Genomic DNA, 24,925 nt, shown 5'->3' on the forward strand with positions numbered 1-24,925 from the left:
ATTACTATTTTGAAATTGTTACCCAAAGAGAATAGTTCATCTTTCCAGTCTTTATCCCTATCCATCGCACTTTCATAGAGATGCCAGGCAGTGTGGGTAAGCACTGAGCACTTCTCTCTCGATGCTTAGCATTTTTCCAGATGTAGCTCACATGGAGAGAAAAAAATATAAAGAGCTCTGATCCAAAGTACTTGTGGGTCTCCCAAGTGAGGTCGATAAATAAAAGCAATGTTTTGCTAAACAAAAATAATGTTCTCATTTAAGAACATCTCTAAGAATGCTGGCTAATTGTTTTCTTTTGGCAAGCAAGTAAATAGCTATATAGTTTTATTGCTCGAGCAAACACAAATAATCCAAGGTGTAAAATAATCACAGCTTCTTGATTCAACAGATTTCCCAGAGGCAGCAGGCTCTGAGATGCTGTGCTCCTGGTCTGCCTGCTCACCCGCCCTTGGCAAACTCTCACTCAGTCTCTGCGTAGCTCTTCTTTAAGTCTCATCTCCCTGGTTTTGGAACTGATTCCCACCTCTAGATTGCCTCTTGTTCCTCATGAATAGGCCCTCCACTCTCTTCAGCTTTTCCAAGCAACTTTTGCTTTAAAACCCCGTGTAATGATTCTGGATAACCCCTGTTGCTTATAGCTCCTAAGGCACAATGTCATGAAATTCTGCTGCCCTATATCTCTGTCCTTCTGCACACACACATGTTCTGTTGACTTCAAAGGGAATTGTGCATTCACAATTGTGACATGTCTCCTTGATGCTTTAATCTTCCAAAAATTTACTGTTTATTGCTATCTTGGAATAAAATGACTTTTTTCTTAAAAATAGGGTAAAAATATTGACCATCTCTCCAGAAAACCACTGAGGCATGTCATAAACATTAAGCAAATGAATAGTTCCATTCACATCTCATGAGATAAATTCACTTTTAGTGGGTAGCACTGCTCACATGTTTCATGGTAGGCGTGTGTTAGGCCTTTTCTGAGCAAGTATCATAGGAGAGAAATTCCATCATACAGTGCACCAGACAGACCACAAACCCTTCCTCACCTTCACCTTCCAAAACATAGAGTAGGAACTGCCAGCACTGGTAGTGATTTAATTTTTCTTCCAAGTATATGGTTTGGTGCACTGCTACCACTGGGACAGGCTATAGACCTCCTGCCCATGTACAGCCCAATCCACACAAAAATCAAGGGCAAAAACCCATCAACTTCAACTAGGTCCTTTGGGTAATTAACTTTTCTTTGGAGTGTCTCCTTGCTTTCACACTCATCATTAAAGCACTCATTACGCTCCAGATATTCCATAATTACCACAATTATTATCATCACTTAATCTACGGCTTTCATTGGCATCACCAAATAACGAGAAGCAAATAAATATTGCTATGCATCCATATCTGATTCAAGGAAATCCTGGGGGTGAGATTCTGGGACTGGGAAGTTTCCATATCCTCAAATCATTTTCACACAGCAAAGAAAGAACAAAGAGAAATGATGCTATTTATTTTGATGATTCTGAGAAGCTAAAATTCACCCCGCTCATCCCAGGAGCAAACAGCTGGCAAACAGCTGACAACATAGATATCAGTCAACTCCCACGTAGCACACAATATAATACAGTAAATATAGGTAATAATGATATGACATGACAGGATGCATCCTTGATTGGGTGCGTTAAAAAAAAACAACAAAAAACAACCATGCACAAAAGTATATTGAAAAGGTTCCAAGAAGTCTTCCTTTTTCTTTTTGCCTCTCTTACTTTTCTACTTACGTAACATGGTTGGATATTTGTGATTTTTTTTTTCTATAAATTATGGTTTCTATTTGAAACATTTTTCTTTAATTTCCATATTCCCAAAAAGTCATTTTACTATTTATGTGGTCAAATCCCTCCTAATGTGATTTGATGGCACATAAATAGCAATATGACTTTTTATGTTGTCTGTTGTTTATGTAGAGTTTTCAGAAACCCTATATTATAGCCTTGTGTTAAACCTTGATAATTTTCAGGGGTCATCACTATAATATATGACTAGAAGACTGCTACTGTGATGCTGTTGTCAGCCAAAAACCTTGCCTTCAAATGTGTGCCTAACCCATAGTACAACATAAATCAAAATATGTGTCTGCCCAGCCATATATCCATTCTGTGACTTTAAATATTTTTATAATCATGGGTGTGGGATGGGGCACTGGGGACTTTTTATAACCAGTGTTGGAAACAGCTAAACATCAAAAAATAAAAACCGTACATTATATTCCTAATGCAGAAATGAACTTCTCCGTACATTTTAAACGAGGGCATAGGTTTACTTTGGGTAGTAAACCTCATGCCACTCTATCTAACCTTCTATGAAGGCCACTAATCTCTTGACCACTGAACAGAGCAATTGGAAATCCTTTTATCCCTACACACACACACACACACACACACACACACAGATACATTAACACCAGTGTTTTTGCATTAGTCTATGATCACCTCCCTGGGATTCTTAAGCTAACTGATGCCAGATGATGAAGAATCCCAAGGAAATGTTTGCGTACAGGCGTTGGTTTGAAAGGCCTCCATGCACAGGGGTGCCCACATCTGCAACTGTGGTTGTGAAGACTTTCCTCCTCTCTTTTGCATTTCCAGCCTCCCATCAGCTTGGCTTATGAACTCCAGACAGCTCTGAGTGCTTCCTGGACTACTGGCTCTGTCTGTGTTAATTCAGATGCTGGACATCAGAATGCTGCCATTTCACACTTGCTGTGGAGCAGGAACAAGAAGGAGAATGTAAACCCTGCACATGCTGCATGCAAGTTTCACTTGTGAGTCCTAACAAAGCAAGGCTCTTGTCTGCTCTGTGACCACTTCTAGTGTCCTATTGTGCTTTTGAAAAACATTACCATCCATTTGCTGCAAAACAGCCCCTTCCAATAAGGCAATGCTGTATGGTAGGATATATAGAAAAACTAGAGGATACTCCTCTCCATTCCAGAAGGAGTTAAGTTTTTAAAAAGCTGTCTGTGTCTGTGGCCAAGTTCTGCACAGCTTTACAAAGTGTGCATCATCCTCACACCACTAATTCCATCAGATCTGATAAAGCTAACTGTGGGAATTAGGACTACAAACACAGTATCATGACTGTAGCATGTGAAATCCTTGGAGATGAAAGCGCGACATAGTTTGAAAATAGTATTTCTATTAATAATGAATGCTCTCAATTTATATCAGATTTTGTAAAGTTTCTGGGCACACAGTTTTCCTGTGGTTGTCCCAAATGCTCTCCTTTCAGATGGATTTGTTCCCTTTTCACAAACAGGCACCCTCTGCTTGCTCTGTGGAAGGCACTGAAGGGAAAAGGGCTGTTAAAATTACAAAAACAGGGAATTGACTGTAATAAAGTGCAGGAAAATTCCATGTAAATGTGGCCCTTAATTTCTTAGGCCTCTGCAACTTATCAGTACCTTTCAACAAGGCTAATGTCAGGTACTGTACAGCATTCCTTATTTTCAGAAAACTGTTTCCTAAGGTCCAGATGATGTTATAAGTGGTATAACATGACTCAAAGTAGTTTTGCCAGATGTGATATCCCCCGTTGCAGCCTCAAATAGACTGAGAATGAGGAATGCATGCTCCATTAATTTCCACTGGAGTGAAGAATGTGTTACTCCTTTGCCATTCCCATGCTAAGAAATCTTCACATAGTCACAGCTTTATTTTCTTTATTCAGGAAGCCATAGATTCCAGCATTCTCCCATATTTGCTTTTTTAGGATGTTCGCTTACTTTTTTCCTTTGTCACTTTTGCGACACATATGCACAGTCCTGTCTGTGTACACTGACACAAATTACATCCTCAAGGGAATATCTACAATGACCTGTTACTTTGGGTCTTTCATAGCTGGTTTTCTCCTTCCAGTGATTAAACCCACAAATTTAGTTAATGTACAGAGCAGGTTTCATGCATAAATCTACCCCCCCATAATTGCTTTTAAAATGCTGGAACCACTTTCAGATGCTGTCATCCATTTCTTAGGTGGTGGCCTCCCTCTTTTGTACATTCAGTAAATCAAAATTTACATGACTATTTCCCACTAGACATTTGTATAAGGTAGATCAGTTCTCTGTGTGGTCTTTTTTAACAGCATTTTTGGCAGATTTGGAAAAAGACACATATAAATAACAAGAAATGCCTAGGAAAGCTCCTAAAGGATGGTAACTGCTGAACAGTCTCTGATATATTAACAGAGAGAGAAGCTCATGACACGCCTCTCTCACATTGTTACACTGGTCATTACAAATCGTTCATCTCACACTATCATTCTGAAGTGTTACTTTATTATTAAAAGTGTCAGAAACTTGGTCTTTTCTGAATTAACTCCTCTTCGCCTCTAAATGTCAAGAAAAAGGGATATGCATCTTTTTAGCCAGTCAGCAGAACTGCGTTAATTCACACTTTGCTAATCCCCACACACCGCTATTCACACGCAGAAAATGGTGATCTCTCCCTGTAAAGCTTAAGCAGCACCCGTGGCACTGTAATGGGTCCCATGTTACTACAGTTGCACAGCCATTATAATTATCTGTGACAAAATGTTTGCAACTATACTGGAGTACCCTTCTAGTTAAATTGTTTGTGTGAAGTTGAATGATCTATCAGGTCTCTTCTAACCTAAGCCATTCTATGATTCTATGACATTCTGCTTCCACTGCCATCATTACTGAAAGCTTTTTCATGTGTCAGTTCATAAACTCAGTAGCTGACCGAGGACTCCCTCACCCTTGTTAAAAGAAGGGGAAGAGTTTCCTATATTTATGCCAGACTTCCCAGGTACGTACTCCTTTTCAAGACTCGGTGGCTGCATCACTTTATCCAAGAGAGCTTGAAACACTCCCAGGGCTTCTCACACAGAGCATAGAGCACATAGAGAGATTACCTCTCAGTACATCTCAGGTGGTCTTCTGTTGTGAAAAGGTGCCAGCAGAAACCTGGAACTGTAGCCCAGATCCTCAGTTGATGTAAGCTGATATACCTCTACTGATTTCATAAACTATGCTTCAGAGGAGGATCTGTCACAATTCATCATTGCTTTGAAAATTGTATGGAGTGATAATCACAGAGAATATTGCTACGTCTGACATATTGTACCAATATTGCTCAAATGTGTGTGTGTGTTTTTTTTTCTTGCGTAGCAAGTTGCTTTGCAGTGCATGAACAATACTAAAATTAGGTTGATGCTAGTAATTTCCTGATTGCTAAACTAAGCTCGTAGTCTGAAAGCCTGAGAGTGGGAGAAACAGGTAAAAAGCAACAAACATGTTCTTAAACAAAAAGGAAACCTTTTAAAAGCACAGATGCAAAGCTGAGCTCAACTTCACAGAGGTCGCCCAGTGACTCACAGAACTGCTGGAGTGTTACCAGCATACCTGCGGTAAGAAGTGACACCTGCCAAGAGCACTGTGGGGATGGACGATGCAGAAGAATTCTGCACCGTTAACCCAGCCCGCTTCTTGAATGCCTTTCTCCTGAGCAGAGCCCAGCAGCTCCCGGGGCAGCCTGGCACATCAGGCACATGTCAAAAGCAGTGAGCAATCTGGTTGCCTGGCACAAACACGCACAAGTTACAATGAGATCTTCCCAATCAAACTAAGGTAAAATGGGGTGTGGACAGCCAAATAATGGGGGTCATCTTTTTGAAATCCTCAGTGCCCTCCCTACTGCAGTTGTATCTCTCTCCTTTTCTGCCCTTGCTTGCCATCCTCTTTAGCTAGTTCCCACTGCTGTCAGGCAGCAACATTATGATTCAGTCATGGGCATTTGATGTCCACGTCTTCCTCTAACGTCAGTGGCACAGCTTTAACACTCTCCCCTTTCACATGAGGAGGGACTCCAGCCAGGCCAACATGCCCCAAAGGATGTTGCTCACCTTGGGCAGATGTTGGTGGGTTTGCTCCTGCATATGTTGGTTGGATGCCACTGTGTGACTGTGCAAACTGGTGGCTGTGAGTAACTCTCAGACTCTGGTTATGGAGACCAATAAAGAGCAGAGATCGTTACTTCCTTTCTACCAACTCAACTCTTTTACTATACACTATCTGACTTCTCAGTTTTATGCACTGCACCAAGCTGGATGAAGAGTTCAAAGTGAATGGGCTAATTTTAACTCTTTCTGCATGCAGCCTATCCATGGGTGGGCAGTGGCTTCTTCATCTTTATCAGTTATCTGGGTTTATCTGGCAGAAATCAAACAATTAATCAGGAATATTCAAAAACGTAAGCCAAATTAGTAAGCTAATACTGGCAGCATGAGAAACATATTCTCCTCCTCCTTCAGCTGATTGGGTATGCTCAGACACATTGCCACAGCAAATATTTATTTCTACACCATTAACATCCTACTTCAGCCTATTAGAATTTTGGTGCTCTACTATATTTGTAGCTCCAGTAATTTAACAAGCTGTTTTTTAAAATTATATCAAAACATATATCTCTATAATAAATAACACAGATAGATTACCATCAATCTGGGTACTCAGAAATTATTGCAAAGCATGAGAGTTTCTACCTTCCCTTCAAATGATTTCTAATGTGGTAGTATAATCCTTCCTTCTCCATTTATTATCCTATTTATAATCTTCTACTAACCTTTATGTTACCATTTGTTCCTAGTGCTTACTCAAATAGGAAACCTGAACTTAAATCCTTCCCTGGGGTCTGGCAAAGATTTAGGTAGCACTGACTGCCGCTCTGCCCTTCCTCGCATGGCAGACCAAAAAGTATGTGGATTTATTCTTGCCCACAAAGATTCCTTCCCATTCAAAGATATTCAAAGTGCCACGGGCACATAAAAGGTATTCCTATGGCTGTACGGGCCCATAAACACTTCACTGAGAGCAGAGCCTTGTTTTCTCAATGGACCGATGTGGATAAAATTGAATACCACGGAGGGAAGTAAAATCAGGTTATAAAAATGTACCCACCCATCACTTCATGTAGTGTACATGCCACATCCTGATCCCATCTTCTGCTGCTCTGAAACCCAAGTGGCTCTATTACAGTCATCACATTTTGGATTCATCCCATGTCACTAGGAGCCAGAATCTGACTGTGTACAGTCACATCATTACCATTTCAAAGCAGAGGTAATCTTAATGTGGACTTCTGATCCAAGCTACATGAGGTTTATTGACCTTGTACTGCTCTCTCAGACTTGGAAACCCTAACATAATTAAACAGGTGTTTTCCATAGTCCAAGTGATCTGCAAGTATTGACACATTTATGTTTTCTGGTCTAAGAGACACAGAAAGGGATACAAAATGAGATGCTCTACGTTAGTATCTGTAGTCAGTACATACAGACTTTACAATGGAGCAGTGAAAACATGGAAAAATCTTTCCTTGGCGGGAACCCCTCAGCTTTCCCTTGCTTTCTTCTCATCACAGAATCACAGAATCACAGAATCACAGTATTGTAGGGGTTGGAAGGGACCTCTAGAGATCATCGAGACCAACCCCCCTGCCAAAGCAGGTTCCCTACACCAGGTCGCACAGGTAGGCGTCCAGGCGAGACTTGAATATCTCCAGAGAAGGAGACTCCACAACCTCCCTGGGCAGCCTGTTCCAGTGCTCCGTCACCCTCACCGTGAAGAAGTTCTTACGCACATTCGTGCAAAACTTCCTGTGCTGCAGCTTATGTCCGTTTCCCCTCGTCCTGTCTCCACGTACCACTGAAAAGAGACTGGCCTCACCGCTATGGCCGCCACACCTCAGATATTTATAATCCTGGATCAGGTCCCCTCTCAGTCTTCTTTTCTCAAGGCTAAATAGACCCAGTTCACTTAGCCTTTCTTCATAGGGGAGATGCTCCAGGCCCTTCACCATCTTTGTGGCCCTCCGCTGGACTCTTTCCAAGAGATCCCTGTCTTTTTTGTACTGGGGAGCCCAGAACTGGACACAGTACTCCAGATGAGGCCTTACCAGGGCAGAGTAGAGGGGGAGGATCACCTCCCTCGACCTGCTGGACACGCTCTTCTTAATGCACCCCAGAATGCCATTGGCCTTCTTGGCCATGAGGGCACACTGCTGGCTGATGGCCAACCTGTCGTCCACCAGGACGCCCAGGTCCCTCTCTGCAGAGCTCCTCTCCAGCAGCTCATCACCTAACTCACTGCTCATGAAAGTAGGCGCGAGATCATCCACCCAAGTGCCTGGTCCATGAAACATATCTGAGTTCAGTGGCAACTCTGGCAAAGCATAGAAGATAAATTCTGAGGCCACGTAGCCAGAGCTGGTGAGGAGAGCTGCCTCCCTCCAGCCAGAACTGTGAGAGGCATACGTTGCTCCTGGCCAGCCACATGTGCTTTGAGCACAGAAAGGCAGCAGTGAAACCAGGCATGTTTGATCAGTCTCCTGGACATGCAGTCAGGGGCATGGAAAGGGAGAGGTCTCTCCCTAGAGGAAGGGAAGAGAGGGCCTGAGGAGTATGTGCCCCCACACGCAATGCTCTGACAAACCACCGTGTGATTTATCATCATACTCCCACTTGTAACTCTAACCTAACAGTGTGTCATCTTTACTTTTCATGTTATTTATTTACAAGTGCATTTTCAGTATCAACCCTTTCATTCATTAATCCTAATGTGGCCTTTTTCAATGTCTACTTACCATTTTAAATACTTACTATAATTTACAGGGCTTTCTCGAACACATCCAAGGTATATTATATGGGGCTAGCTTAATGGAAAGTCTTGTACACCAAAGCAGGAGAAAAGCACATTTAATTTATGGTGGCTTTGAATTTTGCTCATAATTTACTTCTGGAGAACTATTCATACAAAGCCACACCGATAGGAATTTTCAATGGCAGCGTAGGAGGAAAAAAAACAATAAATGTTGATCTTATTATTCATTTTTATTTTGAAATCTTTCCCATGTTGCATTCTGGGATTATGTAAACTACTTATATCTTAGCAATGTAATTTTGGCATCTCAATTGAAAGAAATCCAGTGTGATGGCATGTGGGCTATAGCAAGACCTTATTTCAGGTGTGGTCCTGAGAGCAATATTGAAAGCTTTTTGATATTAAGAGTCATAAGATTTCAGCCTTATGTATCCTCCACTAATATTGACGCTAAGCTGAAGCAGCTTAGCAGACACACTCGTGCCTAAAATTGATGGCAGTTCTAGACAGAGAAAAGGCTCCTTCAGCTCACTCCCTTCTTCTCCCAGTTCATTAGCAAAGTGGAAGCATCACCACTTTCTGCTCCCCAGTATCAATTCCAGTTCATTGTGGTGAAACAGAAACACTGAGAACATATTGGGATAATGATGTAATGGACAAGACAATAAACACTGCATGGGTTTGATTTCTTTTTTTTTTAAGCTTTTAAAAAACAAAACAAAACAAAACAAAAAACACCATTGCAGGTGGCCATTCCACTGTAACCGCCAAGAGGCAGGACATGGAGAAGCCTTTCTGACCAAAGCATCATAACAAAACGAATCAAAAAGGAAAGAAAAAGGTTGCCAAAATACAGGCATAAAGCTCAGTGGAAAGGATGGATATGCTGCAGGAGGGCCAAGGGGCTCACTGATGGGTACTGCGCTCCCTAGCTCAGCTGGCAAAAGCCATGCAATGGGACAAAGGGTACAGTTTCAGGGGACGGGAGCCACTTGCATGAGCAGCATGCAGCCAGCTTGTTGTCAGCAGAAAAAGCAGGTCACCTGCCCACGTCTGCATGTCGCACAGTGCAGCCACTCGTTTTTGGCGGGCAAGAGCACTGGTGGAGGAGATTGTGGCTGTCTTCTCCTCCACCCCCGAGGCCTCTCTGACACCCTCTCCATCTGCCCCTTCTGGATATTCATGAGGTGAGAGGACGACTGGGGGCGAGACCAGAAGCAGGCAGGTACGCGCCGCTTTGAGCAATTCTTGGGCTCTTGCCACTGTGCTGCTGAGCCTGCAGCCTGACAGGCAGAGAAATCTGGCCAGCACAGCCCTATGGACTAACACTTTCCACTGAGAGGGGGAATAGCGGCTGCTGGAGTATTTTCTTAAGTCACCACAAGAAAGCAAGACCCCTTCCAGCCCTCCACCTCCACCAACATAAAGGCTGTCTGTTTTCCATGTGCATGGACCTCTACAACATTTTGCCTTTGAGGAAGATGATTTCTGATTGCTGCTTGCAGGGAACAGAGGAAATCATTTTTGGAAAAGGTCCAGCCAGAGCACAGCTCCTCCAGGGACATGTGGTCCTGCCAGTCCTCCTCAACACTACTGCACATGGCTGCCCAGCAAATGGCCCTAGCAAACCACCCACCTTGGTCCCCCTTTATGGTGGGACCTTGGATCTAAATCATAAGCATCTGAAATAGAAATATCTCCAGTAGAGAAGTAGCAGTAAAATCAAAACTCTCTTCCGATTTTGCAAAAGGACTGCTCTCTGCAGTGAAAAAAGATCAGGCCAGAGCAGTATGTGTGATATCAGAGCTAAACAAGTCTAATTCGATGTTATACTTTGCCATGAGTCTTAGCATTTTTCCTTTCATTGAATATTATGACACAGTATCTCTGCAGTTTGTAAGGGATTTTAGAGATTGAATGTGAAAGAACTTGGAAAGCAAAAAAGATTGCTATTTACTGTTAATTTTAATAATAGCATGGATGCTCAGAATGTCTCGCCTCAATCTTCTTATTTTTTTAATGACCGCCTCCTTGCAGTTCTAGTTTTGTGCCTGCAATTAATTGTGGCTATAGAAACTGTGAGTTGCACTTAATTGTGACTTTGGCTGATCGCATTTTGACATCTGGCTCCTCGGTTATTCTTGCAGATATGAAGGCTCCTTTAAATACTTGCTCATTTGTCATTAAGTTAGGCTAAATAATTTCAGAAACTCAAAAAGGATGCATTTAAGATACTAGAAGATAAACATTGCCCCTGTATTGACACTTCACTGAGAACAATCCTTGGAGACTCATTTGTGGCTTTGCCACAAGCAGTGAGCAACACATTGTATATATTGCGTTGCCTCTGAAGCAGACCTGGAACTGCAGGGACCTGTAGATCTACGCTGCAATCAGGAGTGTAATTTCCACATGTTCAGACATACTCAGGACAGCTTGAATGTAACCACAGAAGAACATAATAAAAGCTCATGCTTTGCCTCCTTCACACCTAGGCCCAGGCTGCTCCAGTATCAATGTTCTTCCAATGCCAATTAGCTAAATGAAGCTTAACTCTGGGAATCTTCATCCCACTGCTTTCACAACACTCACTGCAAGTGTAGATACAAAATCTCCATATTATCTTTGCTTCTTTCTTCAATAAAGTGGATCAGCCCAATGAAGTCTGTGGTCCCTCTACCTGAGGTGTCTACTCCAGTGGGGTAGAGTGCAACTTCCTACCCAGTCCTAATAATTGCTCATCCAGATGTCCATGGAAGCAAGAGACATCCCTGATGCTGGACCTGCTTTTACAGTATGAGTACATGGAAGTCACCATGGTCTCCCAGCAGAACCAAGAGGGAGAGCAGGTTTAATCGGTGGATAATTTGAAGTAGTCTAATGACAAATAACCACATTCTTTGTGGAAGATTGGAGTAGGCATCTTTTCTCTTAAAGCAACCAGACTTTCCTTCCCCTTGTTCACCTATAGTCCTCACCAAGGAGTATTTTATTTTGAAGAGTGAAACAATGGCTTCATGCACAGAACTGAAAGAAACTTCAGAAGATGGCCAAGATCAGACATCTACCTCTGTTCGTGCATCTGGTGCCCTTTTAATCATTTTACAGTCTGTCCTAGAGCATTTGCAATGGCTTTCAAAGGGATCAGCAGAGATAGACCATAGCTATTTCATCTGGAGGCTGACATAGGTCCAAGCAGTAATGAATCCTAGATTTGAGAAGTACTTTAGCCAACTGAAAATGAACACAAAGAAGAAAACTGTGGAACCGAGGAACAGGTTTTTGGTAGCTTATTCAGGGATGGGAAGTCTGGGAAAGACAAAAAGGGATATAGAGAAAACCTCAAGGTAGAAAACCAGCACCTTCAAGGAGAAGGACCAATGGTGTTCTGTGGGATGTTCGGGAGTGTCAAAAAGGACTCTGAGGTTGACGAAGACAGAAAGCCATACACTAAGACAGGAAAGGGGTTGCCATAATCAGAATGGAATAATCAGAATGGAATACAAGTGTCATCTTCTACTCACTTCTGACGAAGAACAAATCCCCTGATTTGCAGAACTGAAGACCATTGAAAACCCTGAACTGCAAGATCAGTGGAGGGATGGCAAAAGGGTGCAGTGAGAGAAGTACAGAAGAAGCTGCTCCTCTCAAAGGACAGCACAGCCCTGAACCAGGACAAGGAGGGCTGGGAAAAAGTGGGGCACTTGTGCTGGCCACACGCCATCAAACATTTCACTGATCTCTGAGACAAAATCTGGCAATACTGCACTGGAAACACAAAGGAAGAAACATTAGATTCCTGCCGCAGTGCTGGCGAGACTGAAGAGAGCTGACTAGCAAAATCTACAGGGAAAGAAATGCTATTTTTTGAGGTAAAGTGTGCATGAGGGATTAATATATCTGAGTATTTGTTTCGCTTAACTTTGGTATAATACTCTCTATGTTGATCTAGTGAGCAACAACAAAAAAATAAAGTTAAAATAAGGTTGAGTACAGCCATTCAGCTGTCAATCTAAAATCTTATTAGACATGTTTGTCCTCAAATTCAAGTATAACATTTTTTTGATTGATAGAAAATGACAGATAGTAAAGTTATGCAATTATGCATGGAGGTGACATTTTTTCTCCAATAACACTTTAAGAATGTAAGAATTTTGTCATCCTCACTACCTGCCTTGTTGAGAAGATGTGATTTACACTTTTTTCTTGGGGGAAGGGAAAAAGGATGGTTGCTACCTCAGTGAATGATCTGTGCATATTTTAAATTGGAATATACATCCTTTTTATAGTACTCCATCCAGGCAACTTTTCTGAGAAGAATTTCTCCAAGGCTGGATGCATTTCTGAGCAGCAGGAAGTACCCAGGAACAGGAGGATGTCATGGTGTGGTTAAAAGACCTGCCCTAACACTGTGCACTGGACACTGCCCAGAGACCAAACAGGGCCTGAGTTTTCAGCCAATCCTTTCCCATTGCATGGACCTCCACCCTGCATCAGCAGTGAAACCGCTGTACCTCCTGTTCCCACTGCTACAGGGACAGGGAAGCTGAAAGTTGCAGGAGAAGGACTGTCCAGTGTGGAGGAGGCCATGCACCCCAGGAGATGCAACAAGGAGCAGTCACACCACAGCCCAACCCTCTCAGCAGAGCTGTCATTAGTGCACACGAGCAATAAGGCAGCATTTCAATATGCTGATGATAAATGTGTAGGAATTAGGCTAATGTTAAACCAAAGATGATGTTTAAGAACTGTGCTATTAGGAAATATTCCTATGTTTGATTTTAATGGGTATCTTTAATTCTAGTGAGGAGATCTGACTTCACAGCTACCAATACAGATGATAAAAATAGATTTCAACACCAAACCCACAGCTCTGGCTGGAAGCTTAAGACTGGATTTTTGTTCACAGGCTTATATTCTGTAATTAATCTCAGTTTAAGCTGTGGCTTAAACTTTTTGGCTTGTCTAGGTCACATTGCATAAAGAAGAATTGTTGTGGGCTGCAAATAGACTGCTCCAAAACTAATGCTTCCTATTTATTTCCATGGAAACTACAACAGGTTCAGTAAGAACATGGGCACGGTAACTCTGCTTGATAGAGCAAATTAGAAGCTCTAAAACACTATTTTTCAAGATAGTTACCATCATTAGCTTTGCGTTTTCACTAGTGAAGAACAAGAGCCCACATTCCATGCTTGTAAAAATCTTCACAACAGAGGTGACATACTGATGCTGTCACCACTGCAGAAACACATCACCTCCTCACTGTATTCACATCCACTGTTTGGTCTCAGTAAGTGTTCAGCAAGTGCTGATTAATGACAATGGGTGCAACTTTTTCCTGCATGGAGGAATCCAACTCCACAACTTTGCTTCATATGCACTTCCATTTCAGATACCATTGTGTCAGACTGCCCGTCTGCTGCCATCTGTCTCATGGCAACAACATGTAACAGGATATAGTGGGAAGGTTCAACTTCTACTGCCATACCACCGACATCTGCCTCTGATGTTGTGGGCCAAAATAATAGAATAGGAGGCACTACTTTTGGAGCAGCCCTTGTGAAATATATAATATGGTTATTGTATGTAACAACATTTATTTTAATTTTTAATACTTTTATTAAAATAATAAAAAAGAAGGGAACAAAAACATAAAAGTAGTGGGATATGTGACTTTGTTTTTGTGAAGCTAATGCATCAGTCTGATGTGATAGCAGTGGTGGCAACTCTTAGTGAGTTCTCAAGGTGCTCATCAGAGACTTTTGATGAAATTTTACTCTTCCTGTGCTTCATCGTTGGCAATATTTGTTCACAAATGTGTGTACTGCTGAAAATGATAACATGAATAAGGCGTGATTGTGAAGTGAGGGATTATTATCTCCTATAAAAGTCTGATAAAGAGACATGATCAGATTTTTGAATTCAATATCTGATTGCAACTCCATACGTTCCATTTGAAAAATGTATTTATGTCAAATGAAACTGGAGTTGCAATATATTGATGAACTAAATATATTTTTTTGAAATCTTGAAACCTGTTCTCAAATTTCCTTTGTCAGAATGGAAAATAAGGCTACACACTTTTCACAGGACTGTGCTTAGGCAATGTATCAAAATGCATTCAATTATTTGCCATCACCTGAGTCAGCGCAGCACAGCACTGCCCTCCCCGTGCCCTGGTTTCAGCCCAGACAGCGTTAATAGCACACCTGTGTTTGGTTGTTGCTGAGCAATGGATGCCAGCCCAGGGCCACCATGATGGTGGAGGACAGAGGATAGCCACATTGCTTGCTGGGCCACACAGCATGCAGCTCACAGGCTGCAGGTTGGATGTGCCTGGTTTAAGGAAACAGGACAGCTATCACTCTTTTTATCTAAGTAAGTTGTTAGAATATGAATATTACAGCAGTTCTCCAGCATCTCAGAAATGGATACAATAGGACATGTGATGGCAGAAACGACTGAAGTTTTGACTCCAAGTCAATAGCAATGCTTTAATTATTACCAATGTTTGCCCTAAGTATGAGATTTCTTCAGACCACATGCACTTTCAGTTCTGAATCTGTAAGTCTGTTTAGGTCTGTTCTGGTACATCTTGGGAACAAAATAAATTATTAAACATCTTCTCAGACGTGAGTTTGAGAAAGGGATCTTGTTGCAGTGCTTTTCATAGCTATGGCTACAGCTTCTTGGGTTTGTCATTTCGTACCTTGCTGTCTTTTGATTTTGTCTTCATCCTCAAGAGCAAGCACTGAATGCAGATGTACACAATTACAGCTCATGGCTTTTTATTTTTACAAAGAAATAAACATTAGTGATCAGTTAATGCAGCTCCTCACCCATCCACCCGCCCCTGGGATTTCCTTTACTGGCTGCTCTTCTCATTAGCCTGCGTTAAGGTACCTTACCAAATAAGCACTCTGGGGAATAGATGCTGACTGTGACTGCGCAGAGCCTCCTAGCTGAAAGTGGTGACCTCTGTGCAGGGGTAGCAGGAATCAGAGGTGTGAAGGCTGGCTAGATCACACTGAAGGATCCATCCTCGACTGCAGGAGAGCCATATGCTGCCTTCAGAGACAACTCCAGAAGCAAGGACTTCCTCCGTTACTTCTGAAGTCCACTCTGAAATCAAAAAGAGGGAAACGTACAATCAGAATCACAGCTGAGCTTCTTTATATCCTGTCAAATTTTTCTTTTGATCATCGCATCAAAAGCTCTGGGACTGTCCTAAATTACCGTGTTCCCTACTTGGTATTGATGTCTGTCTGTTACTTATACACCATTAAATTGTACTCCTAATCAAAATATAATTCACTTAATCTTCTGTATAAATGAATCCCCCTCAGACTCTTAATCATTTGGATTACTCTTTGCTGGACTCTATCCAATTTCTTGATGACGTTTTGAGATTGACATGTACCAAACTGTACACACTATTTTTGATGCAGCCTCAACCATGCTACATACAAGTAAACTGTCGCTGAAGCTTGTCAGAAGGACTCAGAGGAAGCCAAACAGCATTGGCTTCATATCTTTTTTTTTCTGTAAGAAAGCATAATGCTTTGACATTTTCAAGATGAAGCATTTTCATTTTTGATTTTGAAATAACTTCCTGTTTTGCTTTTCTTTGGATAACACTTAAAATCCTCTGGACATGTGTATTGCATCCAGGCTGGAAAGCAGAATCCTCTGATTTGAACAGCTGCAAAGATATTCACTGCTGTATTTTCACTCCCCTGCATGCTGTCACCCAGACTGTCACTTACAAGCCTTATCATTACTTTATTATTTACTTTATTATTTATTATTTCTTTATTATTTACTTATCAACTTCACTGTAGTGCAGACCACATAGAAACCCAATCTGCTACTCTTCACCTTGCCCACCCCCGCCCATTCCCACAATATAAAAAATGTTAAATAAAGCTATGTCTAGCTCAGATCCCTGTGTAGCACCCCTGCAGGCAGCTCCCAATAGCTCAACACCACAATTTATCATTTTCCTTGTTTTATGGTCCTTCAGTTCACTCTCAGTTTACGTGACAAAGCTGACATTCACATCAATTTTAATTCATACTTCAAGTAAGATTGGAGGCAGCCCCATAACTACACGCTTCAGGAGAGTTCAGATACACTGCCTTTCCTTTGCTACTTCTGCCCAATATTGTATATGAAAAGTTTGTCTGGCATGATCTATTCTGTATAATAATAATTCCATGCTTTTAATTGTGCTTATGGTTCGATTTCTCTCTTAACATACCACAGAAACTGGAACACATAGTGGCTGGATTGTTGCATTTTTTAAGCTTTACTTTCTACTATCAGAAGTTCAGTATTTCATTTGCTTTTTTCCCCTGGCTCCCTCGTACTTTCCCATCAGACTCTGTAACTTTCTGTAAATAATTGCGAGTGTTCTTTAAGTTCATTAGCTAATTCCCTTAACACTCTGAAATGCATGCATACCTGCTGATCTGTATATATATTCAGATGCTTTAAGTATTCTTTTACCTGCTTTTCATCAATAGCTTTGACAAAGTCGTCATTGCTTCTTAATTATACATTTCTCCTTATTTTTTTAGCAGGTTTTTATAATGCATTTCAGTAGTTTACCCAATTTAGAACCATCATTGATTTAATCTTCCTCCTCATTTATTAATGTCTACCTTTACTCCATGATTTTTTCTTCTCTGAATTTATTTCTAAAGTTCCTCTTCTTGTTTCCCTAATAAGCCTTACTTTGAGAGCTTTTCTTCTTCATACTGTTATTTTGGGTTTTTCTTCTTCTTTTGATATGAGTAGTGGTGTTTTTCATACATTTATTTATTTACTCAATTACTTACTAATAACATTTATTTTCTCTCTCTTTTTTTCTTTTCTTTTTCTCTCTCTTTTTTCCTTTTTTTTTTTTTTTTTCTTAGTCTGTTGCAGATAGAGTGCCTGTTTCATGAGATTTTGGGGGTTGGATGGTTTGTTTTCATTCCCCTTCCATTAGTTACCACACATACAAATCGCAGCTGTATGGCTTGTCCGTATGACAGCTCATGACTACTGATACCACAGAGGCTGCCACCCCAAGAAAGTCCAGACACCTTCTTCCTCATCTTGAGCTGTTTACTCACCTGTCATGTATTTTCCATCCTCTAGACAGGGATAAAACTGTCTGGTCTTTCAGTACAAAACAGTGAATATCTCCTCTCTTCTTGTGACCTTCAGTCACAGTAGACTGCAAAGAGCAGTGGTGGCTGTTGGCGCAGATGGGATTCTGATCTATGTTGAGAGACATAGATCTGTTGGAGTGCATCCAGAGAAGGGCCACAAACATGATCCATGGAATAGAACACCTCTCCTATGAGAACAGGCTGAGAGAGCTGGGACTGTTTAACCTGGAGAAGGGAAGGTTCTGAGGGGACCTGAGAGTGGCCTTTCAGTATCTAAAGGGGAGCTAAGGAAAGAAAGGAACTCTTTAGCAGGGTCTGTGGTGACAGAAAAAGGGGAAATGGTTTCAAGATCAAAGAGGGTAGATTTAGGTTGGATATAAGGAAAAAATCTTTTACAGTGAGGGTGGTGAGGCACTGGAACAGGTTGCCTAGTGATGTGATTGATGCCCCATTCCTGGAGACTTTCAAGGTAAGGCTGGATCAGGCCCTGGGCAACCTGATCTAGCTGTGGATGTCCCTGTTCATTGCAGGGGAGTTGGACTAGATGGCTTTCAGAGGTTGCTTCCAACTCTGAAGATTCTATGATTCTATGATCTTGCTGTTTTCCATTTTCCTTTTCATGGTGGCATAGGACTAGTTAACAAGAGCCAGACATCTCACTGTGTGTTTATGCCTATGGACAGCCACTGTAACCACTCATTACCCGTTCAGTTTTGGAGTCTGCCTGTTAAGAGACTCTTCTCGCTGTATGATATATGGGTAACAATCAAACACAAGGGTTTAAATCAGGCAGACATTTATTTGGGAAGCTGGGGAGCTAGGAGCACAAGGGATTTTTTCATGGGAGATGGTTGGGTAATCTGTTCCTTCCCTAAAAAATGAAGCTCAACTCATGCAATGCCTGGAGCAATGCAGGGGGAGAGTGAAGACAGCTGTGTGCAGAAGCAGTCTGGTGTACCACAAAGATCTGTAGAGGCAAGACGTTTTGCATGAGACAATTTATAAAAGGCAAGACCCAAACAGGCAGAAAAAGATGAGGCACCAAGAAAGAAAGCAGAAAAGTTTGTACTATAAAAGGAGAGAGCGAGGAACCAGAGTAAAAAAGAAAACAGATTTCCACTTAGGAAAAGAAAAGAGTGAGGTTCACATGAAGAAGCATGTCTGACCATGACGGATGATCAGGGAGCCACTTTTCAAAGCTGATGTAGAAACTGGAAGAGTAAGCTGCTTGCCAGGGAGTGCATGGTAGGCAGGTAGAAAGCGAAGTATTGACTGCCGATCTTCAGCACCAAGAGCATTGTCAGATCAAGGATGTTTTCATTAGGAAAGACACTCAAAGTGAGTTATCTGTCAGATGTCTTCAGTAGGAAAATGTGAGTGCTCAGAGATTAATGAACTACTTAAGGAAGTCACCTGAATAGCAGAGCACACAGACTGCAAGGCAAAGGAAAAGGGTTGTGAGGAAAGGCTCCAGACCCATCTAAACGAGCAGCCACCCCACACTGTGTTTTTAGAGTCAAATGCAGAATAAGAGAATGAGAAAAGGGTCTGAACAGCAAATAAAGCTATTTCCTCAGGCAGATAATACAGGGGTAAAGTAATGATTCCCCACAAAAAGGAAAGTTTGCCAGAAAATTAAGCTGAGTTAAACCTTACAAAAGAGATTAAAACAAATAGCTATTTCATCAGCTGTCTAAATAAAAAGAGAACACTGTGAATAAATGAAGCTGATACAGAGGGTGAATGTAGCAGGAACTAAAGACAGCCTATGAATGGCCCAAAATAAAATGAATACCTTTGCCTCTACTTTCAGTGAATATGGCACAGGACAAAGGGTAATTAGTGGAAAAGCAGGGACTAATACCTACCACATTGAACATACAGGCAGAACTCAGATAAGTGAGAGAGCTGAATACCATGAATTTTGAAGGCACGATTCCACTTGGAACGAGCACTCTGATAACAAGCATCCTTAATTTAGCTGTCAGGTCACAAGTAATACCAGGGCTGCACCCTACTTCAATGCTAAGTCTCAGTTTCCTTCCCTGCATCCCCTCCAACCATATGTTTGTCTTGCTCTTCATTTTCCCAATTTTCTTTTAATGACGACTTCTCAGACAATGACTTCTCCCTACTTCTGTTCCATAAAACCAATGATTCATCTGAGGATTTTGGTGAACTTGTTCCCAAAAACATTCAACATGGGATGGTATGAAAAGCTTTAGGCAAATGATTGGGAAAAGAAGAAAAAAAAAAAAGAAAAAAAAAAAGGTCTGCTAAAATTATGAATATCTGAAAAACAGTGTGTATTACAGATAGGAATATAAAACAGTAATAGTAATATCATAAAGTGAGACGTTACACAACTTGTGAAAATACCTTGCCTCTGCTAACACAGAATTTGAGTGAGGGGTGCTCTGTCTATCTTTCCTCTCAGCAAACCACTCCAAGTCACAAAAATGAATAAAGGGAAACACTCTCAGCACCTTCCAGCACCTCACCTCCAGCTCAGTGTCTCCTTATAAGCCCAGTCCTATGAATAATGTGAAGGATGAGGTTCTGACAGAGTTTATGGTAAAGAAGCTTGTAACACTTGTACTGAGCTGACTGGTTTTCAGAAAAACAATTTCCCCTTCCTCCTTTCCCAGAGAGTTTAATTTTCAGTATGGTTATTGTTAACCATCCTCTTCTAGTTACAAGCAAAAAGCAGAGTTTATTTTACATCATCTGTATTCCTTCTTCCTTAGCGGTACTTAATGACTTGAAGGAGCTGAAAACTTGTTCTCAGCCAACCCAATATCCTATGAGTTATAAATGACATTTCATCCTCATATGCAGATTTTCTATGCCTAAGTGAATTATTTACAAGTTACAGCTTGTGGGCTCCAACAATCAGCTGCCAGAGATTTACACCTACGCTGAGTCCTGCTCTCCTGCTGGGAGAATGTGAAGTTTTCCACCACCCTTTAAGATCTGAAGACTTAACAGAGAATAGCTCTTCCTGAAGCTGGCATTGCCTTTCTTGGGATGGTGGCTGACTAGGCATTGCTTAGGGAGAGAAAATAATGGTGAGCTGAAACACCAAGACTGACTGCTTCAGCAGCTTAAAATAGGCTCTTTTTCTTCCTCTGCATGCAGCTGCAAATCAAATGTATCGTGGATCATTTAAATACTGTACTTTCAGACTTGTAAGCTTAGTGCCAAAAGTAGTCATAGTATTGTTTTGTTTTGTTTTTGAAGGAAAAAAGTATAGAAAATGAGTGCTACTATTATTTACAAACTAACAGGAATGTGGATAATTAAAAAAAAAAAAAAAGGAAGTTGCATAGATTACTCCAAAAGCAGTGCCTCCTATTTCTTATCATGGACACTTCAGTGGATACAAAGAGCCCAATAACACTATTTGAAAGAGCAAATTCTCAGCTGCAGAACACTATTTTTCAACACAGTCACCACCATTAGCTCTGCATTTTCTTCAGTGATTAACAAGGGCCTGTATTCTTCACTTGTAAAAATCTTCACCAGTGGAGGTGACCCGCTGTTTCACAGCTGCTGTGATAGCATTGTTACTGTGAAAATGTTGCCCACACTGTCCATCTTTCATCAGTCCATACAGATGGAAATCAGAAGGTACCAAATCTGGATATGCAATGGGTGTGGCAGGACAGTCCAGCCAAGACTGGCAATGTACTCAACAGTATTCCAGCTGGTGTGGGATCTGGATTTATCGTGTTGCAAGAAAAAGGTTGTCTTCTTTTCTGGCCTGATTGTGGAAGTCCAAGCCTTCAGCTTAGTCTGCATCATGATATAGCAGTCAGAGTTGATGGAGTGTTCACGGTTCAGGAAGTCCAGAAGGATCACCCTTTTCCTGTCCCAAAAGACCAGGCACATCACTTTACCCACTGAGAGCTGCAGCTTGAACTATTAATGATGAATTCACATGTTGCCACTCCACAGACTGCCATTTTGACCCCAGCTCATAGTAGTGACAACACATTTCATCACCAGTAATGATGCGATCTAGGAAAGTATCACTTTCAGCCTCATATTTGTTCAATCTTGCATATGGTGTTCTTTCTGTTCCCATGCGAGCATTCATGGGTCCCACCTGCCACAAACTTTGTGATATTCCAATGTTGCCACTGTTTTTTCCAGTGCACTGAAGCCAACATTCAGCTCTGTAAATGGTTCCCTGGTTGTAATCTGCTGATTTGCACAGATGAGCTGATTGAGATCTCTTCATGTTGAGGCGTGATAGCTGTGCATGGCAGTCTGGAACATGGCTTTTCTGTAACCACTGCTGAAAGGCCACACCCACCACCTCACCATCACATTTACTGTTTGGTCTCCATAAACGTTCAGCAAGTGAATGTCAGTGAATGTCAATGGGTACCATTTTTACTGCATGGAGGAATTCAGTTCCACACCTTTGTTCCATCTGCACTTCCATGTCAAATGCCCTTCTGTAAGACTGCCCCTCTGCTGCCATCTGTCACACGGCAACAAAATGCAATGGGATATTGGTGAAAAGGTTCAACCTCTACTGCCATTCTACCAACATCCACCTCTGATGCTGTGGGCTAACATAATAAAATAAGAGGTATTACTTTCAGAGAAGCTTTTGTACAAATTCTCTATGAAAGTCTAGCTTCAGATTTAAAAGAAATGGAGCAGGATAATAGCTTCAAAATCATATCAGATTTAAAGAAAGTTATTTGAAGCAAACTGTGAGGTATTTTGAAAGCTGTGCTTCTCTTGCTTAGTCTTTTTATTGCAGGGAGAAATGTGAAGAGTAGAGCATTATGAGGTGGGATCACAGGTATGTGAGCACTGACAACGTGGCACTGCATTGCCAGGAGCCAAGTGTCCCAGCAAGCGTGAGTGCAGTGTGCTCATGGCTCCTTCCTGATGCCACACCCAGGCTTTCCTTCTCCTTTGTTATCTTTATTAAATGGCAGTGTTTACACCCAGGGGGAAAGCAGAGCAGTATTGCAACTTCAGATCTCAAGAAAAGCAGCAGAGGCTGTCTACATGGTTACATGCAGGTGGCAAAACAAGGCAAAACTGTCATTTGGGGGGAACAGTCTCTCACTGGCAGGGAACTGGCCTGGAAGACAGAGCCATGTCTTTCCTAATCAGGTATCTGTGATCCTGAAGTACTCAGCGTGACTCTCTCCTTCTGTTTGAATCTCCACTGATAGGAGGTAATCTACTGCTTCTTTTATTTCCCCCTCATCCAGTTTGTTTTTTACATTATTAGGCTGTTTGTAAAATTGTTCGAGTATGCTTTTACCCAACTAGCCTTCTGGGGAAAAAGAACAACAAAAAACCCCTAAGCGTCAAGTTCTTTCCACTGATAGATGGATAAGATATTGGTGCTAGATGAACTCATCCTTTACTCCCCTCAGGTCACATGTGGAAGAGTCTCGCATAGAAGCTAAGCAGTCAGTAACAGTTCTTAGTAAGGTGTTTTCAACTTTCGCAGCTTTGGGACTTGATCCAGATTGTCAGTTCAATACATATATACCTGCTTAATTGTAAGACAATAAATTCTCATTGACTCTAACGCAGTCAGTATGCGTTTTGCTGAATTTGAGACCCATGTCAACACCTGAGGCTTGCTATCTGTCTGTTAATACCTACCTGCATCTAATGCTGTCTCCATGAGCCTCCTAACATCCTCTGCCTCAGAGAGGAATGTGGGGAGTGCAGACAAGCTGATCACTTGTTTTCTAAAGTAGTATGTGGCATGAAAGTCTAAAGTGGCTTTGAGAGAGAAATATCACTAGAAAGTAGATAAAATGTTCCTGCAGGAAAGAAGAGTAAAGCTTTATTTCATTTCATTCCACTTGCTGATAAAAGGCTTGTGTTCTGGTTGAGAGTCTTCCTCACCGTACTAATACATACCTTTTTCCTTTAAACCAGAAAACAGTAAAATGGCAATTAATTTGGACTAGCTAAAATATATAATTACTTGGTCATAAAATGGACCATAAAAGTACTATGTTGTTGAATCCATTTCATTAGTAGCAAGTACATAAAAACTTTCAGTGTATAAGGACATAAGCCTTGTTCTTCCTTGTTTTCAAATTAGTGACTTTTTTTGTTGTTGTTGCTGTTAGTTTTGGTATTTTGTTTTCCTTTTTGCAAACCAGACCTCTCAGCAACATTATTCCAGAAGCTGTGCAGATTCTCCTTCATTTTGTTACCTATGTTAGTATAGCTTTGGCTTGTTAAACTCAAAAGGATTATCATAACTTGAGAATCTAAAACCAAAAACTGTATGTCACATCTACCCAGGCTGAATGTTGATGTCAGTAGATTCACTTTAACAGGCAGATGTGTTTTGGGCTTTCTTTTTGAATCCCAAAATCTGGGGTAGTGCAGATAAATTGGTAAATTAAGCAGTAGAAATAATCCTGTAGAGCTTCCTTTCTAACTTTCATCTCATTATTTGTTGGCTGTTTTCAATCTGAAAGAGTGTAGAAGTCTTTCAAGATGTGCATGTCTTAACTATAAAGTGCTCCTACTCAAAAAACAATAATGACAACAAAGAAAAATAAAACCTTGGGAAATATGGAAACTTTTCCCGGAGATTTTAATCGGTGGTTAATCCAGCATGTCTGCTTTGCAATGTCACCCATTCCTGTGAAACACAGCACTCTTCAGTGATCAAGAATCCAAGCTGGCATAAAGAACTTCTTCATTAGGACATCAAAACTGGAGGAATATTTTTGGTTTTTGCTATAACTTTTTCTTGGAAGTGTGTTCACTTATTTCACGACCACCTAAGGTTCTCTAAGGCATGCAGAAACACAGTTTGAGACATCTCTATGATGTTCTGTACATCATATAGTTGCTAACAACCTGTCAAAGTCATCCTGACACCAAACTGAGAAGCCGATAGTTTTAGTAACATATTAGCAGAGATGAAAAAAGATGGTCCTCATTATTGTAATAAAATCAACAGAGACACACTGAGAATCAATTACTGATTTTGTGACCTGTTGAACTAAACCTCAGTGAAGTGGGAACCTGCACAGAGAATCTTACATTATCAAATGATTTAGGATAGAGCACTGTC

At 41.2% G+C, this 24,925-nt stretch overlaps 1 long non-coding RNA gene across 1 annotated transcript in view; it reads right to left on the minus strand.

Annotated features, from left to right (window-relative positions):
- Positions 1 to 15,504: 15,504 nt before the first annotated feature.
- LOC146544663 (uncharacterized) overlaps positions 15,505 to 24,925 on the minus strand; it is a 28,898-nt gene continuing 19,477 nt past the window's right edge. The window contains exon 4 of the long non-coding RNA XR_014882406.1: positions 15,505 to 15,805. This is a non-coding gene — a long non-coding RNA (uncharacterized LOC146544663). The remainder of the gene's footprint in view (positions 15,806 to 24,925) is intronic.

The sequence above is a fragment of the Meleagris gallopavo genome, chromosome 3 (genome assembly GCF_905368555.1).
Source record: "Meleagris gallopavo chromosome 3, MGAL_WU_HG_1.1, whole genome shotgun sequence".
Lineage (NCBI taxonomy): Eukaryota > Metazoa > Chordata > Aves > Galliformes > Phasianidae > Meleagris > Meleagris gallopavo.